Raw genomic sequence first — 12,505 nt, forward strand, 5'->3', positions numbered from 1 at the left:
CCCCCCCCCCCCCAAGTCTGCCTACGGTTCGGACTGACGACGCTACAATTTCGAAGTCTCGAGAGGATTATTTCTGGCAATGTGCCATCTTACTCAGAGCTCTTGTCAGTTTACGGTTTGTTTTGATTCCTTGCTCGACCAGGTACTGATTTTAATTATTTTTTTTTAATCTATTCAAACTGAAATGGAACAGACTTCCATGTCAGTTTAAATAAATTTAAAAAAAATTAATTAAAAATCAGTATCTGGTTCAATCAGTACCTTTGTCAAATTTCCACGTTTCGAGACAAGCAGATTTTCTGTTGTAATTTAAAATCAACAAAAAGTGCTAGAGATTCGCCATTATTGAAAGAGATTGCATTTTTAGTTTGAACTGCAGATTCAACAATAAAAATTGGTCATTTGAAATACACTTTTTAACAATTTCAAACGCAGTCTTGTTTTACAATGTCTGTAAATTAGTAAACAAATCAACTTTATTTACTAAAATTGAGTGTTTAAGTGTTAAAACCGTCTTTTGTTGTTTTTCTGGCAGCATTCTCCAAAGCTCTTTGTTTTCCGAATATTTTACGAGGAAACCTCTATTGATGCTGAAAATTTTAAGGCAACCCAGGTTTCATTTTGCTCTAGAAACTTTTCCTCGCGGTTTTCTATATCTGAGAAAAATTGTTACCATTTTTTAGAGAATCTCGGCATAAAATAGGGTATAAAGTTGACGCGAATAAGATTTCGTAAATTATCAGAAGAATTATACTTTTTCTGTGAATAATTCGGCTTATTTTCTACTGATTTAGGACTCGAATTTATCTGCAAATTGCTTAATTCCTTATTGCGAACTTCAAGAGGCTCCATCATAAAAAATATCAAGAAACTTGAAAATTTTACTAAATCATATAACTTGCAAAAAACTGCGATTAAAGAAAAACATCATAACCTATAAACACACAGTTCAGATGAACAACCATGCTCTTAACAAAGCAAGAAAGCTAAAAAAAACTTTTAAAAACGGTATAAGATTTTAGGAAGTTGGTGAGAGTACGTTTACAAGTATTCGTAACAGTACGAAATATACAGAAAGTTAAATTATGAAATTACTTTAAGAGATACTAAATTAAAGTGATGGCAAACGAGATCCCTAAGATAAGATAATTATCAGATAATTAACTTAAAAAAGTAAATGATGTGAAGAAGGCCATAAAAAAACAAAAAGAAAATCATAAATAACTATTAGGATAATTATTTATGTATTTCTATTTGTTTTTTTCATTGCTTTCTTCATGAAAGTATGGTTCACGAAGAATTAGCGAATCGTAACAATATGATTTAAATCAGTTTTTATTGTATGATAAATTCAATTCAAATACATATAATATTTGTAATTAAACATTGGTTTAAAAAAATATTACAATGAAAATATGTAGGATTAAATAAGTTTTTAATATTTTAAAAATTATTTGAGAAAGTAGGGAAACAGTAAATAATTTTATTAAGTTTTGATTACTTATGTAAAAGCATATTAAAGTTGTTATTTTTGTGAGAATTAATTTCACTAAAACGTTTCAAGTGAACAATTTTTAATTAAATGCAGTTACCCTGTCAAATTAATTTTTTTTAACTTTTATAAATTGTAGCGTTCAAAGGTTCAGATTTAGTTCTAAAAATATAAATCCACATTAAGCTTCAAACATTAGAAATTAAACGATATATTTTTATAAACTGAACACTTTTTAAATTGAAAGTTAAATCATTCTTATTTTAAATAGTTTAAAACCTTTTTAATGCTTTTGCATATTATTTTAAAAATTAACTTTTCAAAATAAAAAATCATTTTCAATTTTCTCAGGGAATATTTTTTATTCTTTTAAAACCATTCAAAAAAACTGAATGATCTCATAATTTAAAAAGTTGACAATTTAAGTAATTATTCAAGAAACGGTGGAAGTCACAGCTGGAAAGATTTGTCTCTAAAATATTTTTAAAGTTCCGGTCAAAAAATAAATTTACTGTCATTTTCCAGTCCAGTGCGTTTTGAGGACTTACGTTAAGGCTCTATAAAGGAGAGTACTATGGTCCGCCATGTTTATTCCATCAGCTGGGCAAATAGGTAAGCGTCTCATAGGGCAAAACAGCAATTCGCTGTTGAATTTTATTACGTAATCGTATAAATGTACGATTTTTTATACTCTAAAGAAAGTAGCGCTTGTAATAAAAATCAAATTTCATTGCTGTGTACAAAAGGGACAAAGTGTGAAACTTTTTTTTACGCAGACAATTCTCATAAGTATTTAACAGTTTCGAGTGCCCTTAAAGTAACACGAAAAGGTGATTACTATAGGGTGGTTCTTATTTATACTTGGTGAATTTTTTTCGAATTTCTCTGCTCTCACCTCCTTATTTTGTTTGAATGCCCAAAAAAATGTTTGGATTTGAGCAAAATCAGTTAATATTTAGGGGTGGCTCAAATACCATGAAGTTTTCTATTTATTTAACACATTTCCATTGATTTAAAAAAAATTTAATATGTTTAAGTACTAATCGGTTTATTATGAATACTCCTAAATGTTTTAACAATTTTTTTGGTTACATTATTCAACTTTTCCTTTTTTTCGAAAGATTGAAATATTTTCATGTTCTACTTCACTTTTTAAGAATATTCTTAAATGTTTAAACAAATTAAAATTGTTAACAAAAATTTTTTTACGGTTTTGATGAGTTTTTATTAGCAGAGAAGACAAAACGTTTTATCACCTTATTCTAACTTCTTTCTTTTGAGGAAAATTTGACAATAAATAAAAATTAATTGTTCTTCAGAAGATCTACATACATGTACTACCTAACTACGTACATGGCAAAGATAAAACGCCAAAGAGTAGGAGTTAAAACATGTACACGATGTCGCGAAACTGGCTTCCTTCGACGATGCATTTGCAGCATACGTGTGGTGCGCAGCTCATGCTTTCTCGCAGCGGAGCACAATATACGTTTCGTAATAACACAAAGGATTATCAAGAATAATCATCAGTATTTACCTTTTTGTACCTGCATTAGGTGTACTCGATAACCTATTTTCCCAGCTGATGGAATAAACATGGCGGACCATAGTACCTTCCTATTTAGAGCTCTGCTTATGTTTCAAAATTCTCGTAAATATTAAATTTTGCTTAATTGCTGGTAAATTAACTTTATAAATGATGAAAAATGTATGCATGAAAAGATTTTTTATACGTAAAATATTCATTTAAATAATAGAGATACAATTTTTTGTAATTACAATAAGCAATTATTTAATAACAATGGTTTGCAATGTACAATGTTTTGATTTTTTAGGTTACAGCTTTAAATATGAAGAGACTCCATGCACTGAAAATTGAAAGACTTTTAAATTATATGTTGGCAGTTGTATGAATATATATATTTTTTTGAAGCCTACATATATAGCGATGATATAAATTGTTAATAGAAAATTGCTTTTTAATCTGTCAAACTGACTTATATTTACATCCGTATTTATATTACCTGTAAGTTATTTTTTACTGCTTCGAAATATGAACACAAAAACCTAACCTCTAATCAAGCAAATAGTACTTACTTTTTTTATTCAATACTTACCAATCAACACATTTTCTTAAATCCGCATGTAAAATTAAACACAGTACGTATAACAATGTACACAATACAACTTTCAGACAGTGTTATGTAATAACAAATTCAATAATGACAAATTCAATCTGACACTTCGACTAATGTTTATTTTCGAGATGTCAAAATAATTGAAAATATTGTGGTTGCACATGCGCAGTGAAATTTACTGATTTCCAGCTACATCTAGCGTTGGCCCTCAACACGAAAACGTAATGTCTTCAAAACGATATATGGGAGTGCCACCACTATGGTCCAGACTAACGAATGACGTTCAAAGTGGCGTCTCCGTTCGACGTCTGAGGGCCAGTCCAGAATGACAGTCGTAAGCGTCGGCGTTCGAACGTACAGGCGTATTTGACGTCATACGCACAGAAAACGAAAAATTCGAAACGCCAAAACCGCTCAGATAGTTGGCAACAACGTTCGTATGGCGTCAAAATACGCATATACGTTGGAACGTCGACGTTACCGACTCTCATTGTGGACTGGCCCTCAAGGGAGAGTCGGAGCGCCACGAGTGACAAAAGACTGAAACGAAAGATTGATAGAGTGAGAGGAACCGAAAGGAAGTGAGACAGCTGTCATTCAGTTACCCACAGCGTGGTGGCGCACCGTCGCACAGTGAGAAAAAGGCACCATTTTTTGACAAAAATCTACTGACACTGCAATTCTTAATCGATTTTGATTTTTCTTTTTTAGAATTGACCGTAAGGCTTCGTTGACGACGTGCAAGTTCACTAGACTAGAAGTTCACACGGTGTAAACTTGGTTTTATTCACATAGACATTTTTGGCTCAAGCTTCAACGCATTATCCATAAAAAAAAGATATGTAATTACATACAAACAACTTAAAATTTTAAATGCATGCACCCATATTCCCGTAAACCCCACATCTATAAACCCCAAAACCAAAAAATACTGACCGAAAATCAATTAGACTTGAAACAAATAAAATGTCTCATAAATCGGTCAAATGTAGAACATATGACCCAAACATTTCATAAGCCATTAACTTTAAACCTGTAAACTTTAAACCTAAGTTATTTAAATCTTCCAAGTTAAAGCCTGCAAACCTATAAACCTGAGTCATTTATCTACAAACCTGTAAAGCATAAGGCACTAAACCTATAGTCCATAAACCCTGGATATGTTTGCCCTAAAAAGACAAGACCTGAAACATATGCCTTCAAACCAGTGAACCTATTAAACGGAAACTCACAATTTTCAAATCTATACAATTAAAACTTATAAAACTATGATTCTAAAGTATAAATAAACCAAACTTTGAAACTATTAACTTAAACTAATACTATACACCCAAGCCTTAAGTCCTAAAAATAAGAACTTGTAAATGTCTAACCCAGAAAAAGCAAACCCTTACACCAATACCTAAAGGCCTCAAATCTTTCAATTGCAAATTTCTATAGCCCAAATTAATAAATCCTGAAATGATAAATTCCAGGTTTTGTACATTAGAAAATAACTTTCACTGTATACCCACTAAAACCCTACCCTGTTTTTCATCTGCTAAGTAGTGTAAGAATTCATTTTAATCTTTTTTCATAAATTGCTGTTCTATAGGTGTCAAATTCTTTTTTTTTTTCGTAACAATTTTGTAAAATAAAGTTATTACCGTATCAGATTATATTAACTCGTAATGCATTATATCGTCGTTAGTTATACTTCTCTGGTACATTCGGTTGTGTTCAGAGCGTGCTTTTCTAAAAACTTTGTTTTGTGCTTCTTGAGGTTCTTCTGAAAACCAGATCATAGGAGCGTTAAACTCTTTTATTATATCACAAGCAAGAATCAAAACTTTGTGTACAGATGGTGGCATTTTGTACCATACGTAGCTGTTAATACATTCCTTTGCTGTTTCTACACAAAATGTTTTTAATTTAATCAAGTCAATTTAATTTCCGCATGATATAACTTGCAGTACAGTATACAGTCTCTCTATGATGTCTTTTTTTACTCCTAGAAGTTGAAATACTTGTCCTGCGTTTTTAAAAAAAGCTCGACCTACCTTTCTTTTATTTGTAGTACCAGATCCTTGTTTAACAATGTCAACGTTTAGCTGAAGCTGATTTTTTAGTAAGCTTTGAACTCTTGATTTCCTACTTTTTTTAAGACTTTATTTTCTCCCTTAGTCATATGTTCTTGAAAATGGAAGTTGTATGATATGTGTAATAAGTACACGATAAAACAAATCCAGCTATATAATGTAGGAAAACCAAATTTGTAAAATTCTGTTTCACACTTACGTTTTAATACCATATCAATACCATTAATTTCATTAGGTTTAACACCACGTAAATTGCAGGAAGCAGAAGATACTTGTCCTGTTATCGCATTACCTGCTTTCCCATAAAGCATACTACATTTCGTATAGAATTTTATGTTAAAATTCATATGATGAAACTCCAGATAATAATTTTCTATTTTTTCTAGCATTTCATTATAATATTGATAGTTACTTGTTATTACTGAAAAAGTTTTTTTTATAAACTGAATACTGATTGAACGGAAATAAGTTAGTAAATTTGGTATGGAATTAACCCACAGAATGTTACTACCAGCTCGCAACTTAAGTGGTACAAAACATTTTATAAACACTGACTTGTCAGACGAATCAGAGTTGTCACAGTGTTCTTCTAAGGACTGCGACTGTCTCGTCGTTTGTTATTCACCAGCTCCGTCCATATCCCATTTCCCTAAAAATTCTATTTTTTCCTGCTTTAAACTTTGAAGTTCTTTTTCACCAATAAGTTAAAATATCCTGCGAATTGTATGATCGAGTAAAGAAATAAATTAAACACTTGCTCCTAAATCATTGAATGCGATGTGATTAGCGTAACAATCTTGCTTGGCTTTTGTTAAGTCATCGTAAGGTGGATACATTTTACTTTCAAACATTTGTAAATCATGCTCTCTTATTTTTCGATAGGTCTCTTTTAAAAGACGAGCATCAATAAACATAGCCAATGCTTGATTTCTTTCACGATCATTGTAATTACTGTCCTCAGTTTCTTCTTCTGTCTCAGAAGATGAAACTTGCAGTTTATCATGTGCATGGTTCGAAGCTAGTTCTGTTGCTCGCTTTATTTTAGTTTTATTTGAACCCTATTCGAACGATAAGCGTGGTCCACCTTTTTTTCACTATGACATCAAAACTTTTGTCGACTGTAATTTCATTATCCAGTTCTCCTGTATTCAGGACAAACATTTTTTCTTAAAAATCCTTATACTTAAGTTGAAACATGTCCCTTCTATGGGAGACACTGATCCATTTTTTTAAGTTCTGCCAAATAGACTGCTATTGTTTTGTTTCTTAAGAATTGTTGTTCAGATTCAGACAGAGAGCACGTTGACTTTAATTATTCCATGAGCAAGTCTGTTGCTTTAGAGTTATTGGCGTAATTGCTATTCCACATTAATTCACATAAATATGAATATTTAAATTTGTTAGGTAATTGAGACACTTAGCAGATAAAAAATTAACACAATCTGTTTTCGATTTTACGAAACTAAAGTTTAATTTATTGTAGTATCATAAGTAATACGAATCATAGAAAAATTCACATATTCTATTTTATAACTATTTTATAAAAGCTCTGAGGATCTCGTCAGTTCTATCTCGCTCGTAGTTGAGTTATGAAACTATAGTCGATTGTTTATCGTCGATTGTGCTTATGGTTCACAGGTTTATAAATAAATAACTCAGGTTTATAGGTTTGTAGGTTTGAACTTGATAGATTTAAAGATTTTAGGTTTGAAGTTTACAGGTTTAAGGTTAATGAATTTTGAAATGTATGGGTCATATGGTCTACATTTCACTGATTTATTAGACGATTGGATTTTATTTGAGACATCAAATTGAAATTTTGGCAAACTAAATGAAAGACACAAAGAAACGTTTACATGGTCCTTAATTTTTTGAATTCCAAAAAAAATTGGAAAGCATTGGTGTCTTCTCAGGAATGTAGGACAACACAAAAGTTCCTTTTCGACTTTCATTTTATTTACTACATTTTTCAACTCTGCCTTAATCAATGTGGATTCAAGGTGTTGAGATAAGATGCAGATAAGGTAAAATTAGGCAAGTAATACATAAAGCTAATTAAAATTTGTTAAGTTTTTTAAAAAATTAACTCTGTTCTCATAGTAGAATTAGAACATACCATTTATGAATTATCAGGACTCTCAAACAGCAGTTAATAATTTTATATTTACCAAATATAAGCTACAACCTACTCACAGATTATGTAATAAAAGCGCTATGGTATACATAAGGAGAACTTCATGTTTGCAACATTCAAAGTATCTCGCAATATTTCTTTAATGATTTTGAGATTGTGGCAATTTATTTTTTTATAGATTATGAAATTTGGTCTGAAGGAAAATGAAGAAAGATTGCGTAATTTACATTAAGAGTACTCAAGCTTTCCAGAATTGTACATATAGTAATACAATATTTCGTACGATTGGTCCTTTTGATTAACGAATAAGATAGTCCGTTAGTAAGTTAGTTATCCCGTTTAAATCAGTAGATCATATTATTATGTAAATGTTCAAATTAATACTGCTTCTGATAATGATTTTCAATTTCGCTAGTGGTTAGAGAAGGGGAAGTATAGCATCTAGATGCCCTCCTACGCAAAAAACCTAAAATTCCTCCCCAGCTTCTAAAATAAGATTTCAAGTACTTTGATTACTTTTAGTTTTTAAAGATTTTGTTGCAGTTTAGATGTAAATTAAGGTTCTTTAAACGGGCCGATGTTTAAAATAATACAAATCACGTGTACAAGGATGAATTGTTTGATATAATATTTGTACCGTAAAATCAAAAGCATGTGCAAAACATCTACCTTTCCTCCCCGATGAAAATAGCAAAACACTTTTGGAAGTGTACCCATGGTGAACAGCTCAGCGGAAGCACCACCCTAAAATTTGTTCACAATAGTGGAAACCAGGGGGTGGGGGAGACTTGACTGACCTCCATGCGGTGCACCGAAATTGAGCCAATGGTTAGGATTTAACCTGAGCTCTCCTTCTCCACCCAGGCTCTGGCGCGACGAACATAAGAACCGGTGTACGTGACACTCTGCTCCGACAATCGATTGGGTAACCGCAACCCCACGATCGTCTCTGGCACTTTTGCACCATTTTTCTTGGTCTGACAGATTAAAACATTTAATCAATTCACAGTTTCTCTTTACGCTTCTCTCTCTCTCTCTCTCTCTCAGAAAATGTAAGTAATTTGGAGACGTGATTAATATAATCACTCACTATTTATTCAGATGTCGTCCATGTTCCTATATTCCTGATCTGCCCCTTCTAACGTACAAGCATTAACACAGGCGCCACCTAGTGGAGATAGAAATCACTCAAACCGTTCACATTTTACGTTAAGACTGCACCTAGTATATTTTCCGCGGCTTCGGGCCGCTCGGACTGTTCCGGGCGCTACGATAACAAAGATATTATAACAGGAGATGCGGCAAGTGGCGATGGAGTGGGGATAAAATTATTAGTAGGTCATGATAAATGCAGGCGGCGCTGTCGGCGAAAATCTTGACCCACCCCGCTGTGCCTCTCTACCAGCACAAGCATCCATCCTTTCTTAACAGTTCTTGTGAGTAAAATCAGCGAAAGAGGCGCTATCGCCGAATAGATTTTCAGTCGATAATAGAGTTTTCTGAAAATATTAATGGTCACTGGAGCAATTAGAACTATGTGTTATCCGACGATCTAGGAAAGTCACAATAAACTAACAATAACTAATAACAAATTCAAAATTTGGTAACTAAACTATTTAAATATATGAAATTTCATACTTATTAAGTATGAAATTCTCCTCTAATTTTTAGCAGTTAAAGTTGATATGCTTTGATTATGAAAATTTTTATTCGGAAAAATTTCTACTATTAATTATGTACATTTAAAATGAAACAATTGCAGAATTGTACAATTGTTCAATTTTGGACAGTATTCTATTTTTAATGTTAGGCCCTTCAAATTGTAAAGCTGAAATTTTGTTGCTATTTTATTTTGACCAGTACTATATATAATTTGTAATGCTTTAATGTTGAAACGGGGTTGTATTCAAAGTTTTTAAATTGTGAACATTTTTATTTATATGATTATAAATTTTGAAACATTATATACAATTCAATTATTGCAGTGCAAAACTAGATAACAAACATTTTTTCGAAACCGGGCTTTTTGCATATAAAATTCTTTAACAATCTAATACATGTTTTAATGAAACGATTTTTCCGAAATCTAGTTTTTGAATATATAGTAAAATAAGACTGTTGGTGATTCAAAAGCAAATAGTTGACTGTACTTTGTATCCCATCTTCATCTTTTTTTTAATTCTCTAGCCTCTGACCTTTTTTTAAGATCTTTTTCTGACCATATTTGTTTACCTAAGTTTGGTTTAAAACAATACAATAATAACACGCTTCTTTTCTCAAAGAAAAATCTATTGAATCAATCGAATTTCCACCAAAAGTCTTAAATCTCCATTTTCTACAAAAGTCACTTTTATAAGGGTTTTTTTTACTTAACTCAATTTCATTCTTTAAAGAATTCTCTTCGAATCTCTGTGGTACGTTTTCGCTCTGAATAACTCTAAATAACTAAATAATTTTAAACTAAAATACTTATTCGAAAGTTCGCCTAGCGCAATCTTCTAAAGTTAGTTACAATTAAAAATGGAAATATTTTCCTCAAGTTTTTAACTAATTTTTGAACTTGCGATAACTACTAAATAGTGTACAACCTGAATTACCTCAGTAGAGAAATTTACAGAAATTTCAGCACGAATTTCAGGACGAAGGGGCTCTATAAATCGACATTTTGGTACAATTAGCTGGATATTTTCGGTACATGTTTTGCATCGTTCACATGGGTTGAAGCCTTTACGTCTTTCTTACAATTATTTACTCAGTATATTTTGCTAATTAATGGATAAATATATATTTATTTATACTGGACAGAAAGCCTATTTGAGTAAAAATTTCAATCGAAGTTAAGTTATAAATTTTTATTTTCTGTAACCGAGAATTTTATTCTCAATTCATATTGACTTATTATACCTTATTATAATACCTTTTTATACAAGATAACAATATGATTTTGAATTTATAAAAATTTAAAGAATTGTAAGTAAACATGACGGATAAAAGAAATAGAAAATATTTCATGAAAAACAACAAAAACGATGGGATCTAATAGGAGTGTCAGAAGTGCTCCGCTCTCTCTTCCCAGATTTATACCTGTTTTTTTACGCCTCTAGTTTTAATCCTTCAATTTAAAGAATAGGGTACCCGGGAAATGTACTAAAGCTAACAGAAGATATTGAGTAGAAATTTCCAGGACACTTTCCTTCCATTAAGTTCTAGGTTCTTCGATAGGATTTCAGATTTTAGAACTTAGATCTTTCAGACCAACCAGATACAACTGATTTTTAAGATTTTCAATGCAACAACACCAAAATTAATTTTCTGAGACTATGAATCTATACGTTTCATAAAATTCTGTGTTGAATGATATATACTTTGAAGAGAACATTTTTTGACACCTCATATATATGCAGGCCGTTTAAAAAATACTTAACGCTTTTTCATGACAGTTTGGACCCCCCTCTGGTCGCTTTTTCTGTATAAGGTCTGTGTATGTTTAACATTGGAGTGAACCTCGTGGTGCCCCCCGCAGAGCATTACAAAATTTGTAACGGCCTCGTATGTAATATTTATTTTTCTCTAGATCTTATTGAATCCCGGGTGATTAGGAATGTGCATTGTCATTAAATAATTAAATCCCCAAGATTAACTATTTTTTTTAAGTTCTTTAAGGCGATATTGCGAATAGAATGGAAATATTTCGATGTATTCTTAAGTTATACATATGTACATAATATATTTATCTTAAAAATGTTATTGTAATTTTTTCTGGATAATGTAAATTTCTCAACTTACCCGAAAAATCAATAAAAAATAAAACTCGAAAATGATTTTTTTTAATTATGAAACTCAATTAGTGATTTGGAGAGAGAACTAGATATCTTTCATGAAACAATTTCAAACACAACCGACTTGAAGTTGTCGTATTTTCTAAGTCAATATCATTTTAATTTCCAAAGTTTTTAAATTAGACTTAAATTAGACAGAATAATTTGTAATTGAATGTAAAATTTTGTAAATATTAAGAATGTCTGTAAATATAAGTTATAGTAAAAAGTTGTAAATGAAATAGTGCTACGTTGTTTTTGTTTTCGAAATCGAGCACGATAAATACCCATCTTAAAATATCAAATAACAATGTCACGTCACGAGCAATCATTAAACAAATAAATATTAATCAAAGTTGAAGAAAATTGCATTTAATTTCAACTGGAAATATTTATGAAAATATCACAAAAATATTTGTCTTGAATTAGAGATAAAGTTCGTTTAACATAATTTTCTTTATGCAGCCAAGATATACTTTCTAATCAAGGAAATCATGTCCAATTAAAGAAAGATCTGTATTCAAACAAAGAATGATTGCTTTGAACTAAAGAAATGTCTTTGAATTAAATAATACCGTGGCTATAGGTACTGAAATTTCAATACAAATAGGTGGATTTTTTGGTACAAATGGAGGTGCAAAGGGGTCTACTTCTATGGAATTTCGATTTTACCGATTTTTTCGGTAGAGCTCACAGACCTGAAACGCCGCAACGATGCCGCACGAGGGGAATCGTCCCCCGCAAGGTGCCAGATCGTGGATGAAATTTACCCCCACCATACCTAACGTTTGGGAGCCGCAAAACAGAAAGTGCATGATTACCACTGTGAGTTCGTATGTAAGCCG

Source organism: Belonocnema kinseyi, chromosome 1 (genome assembly GCF_010883055.1).
Source record: "Belonocnema kinseyi isolate 2016_QV_RU_SX_M_011 chromosome 1, B_treatae_v1, whole genome shotgun sequence".
NCBI classification, from domain to species: domain Eukaryota; kingdom Metazoa; phylum Arthropoda; class Insecta; order Hymenoptera; family Cynipidae; genus Belonocnema; species Belonocnema kinseyi.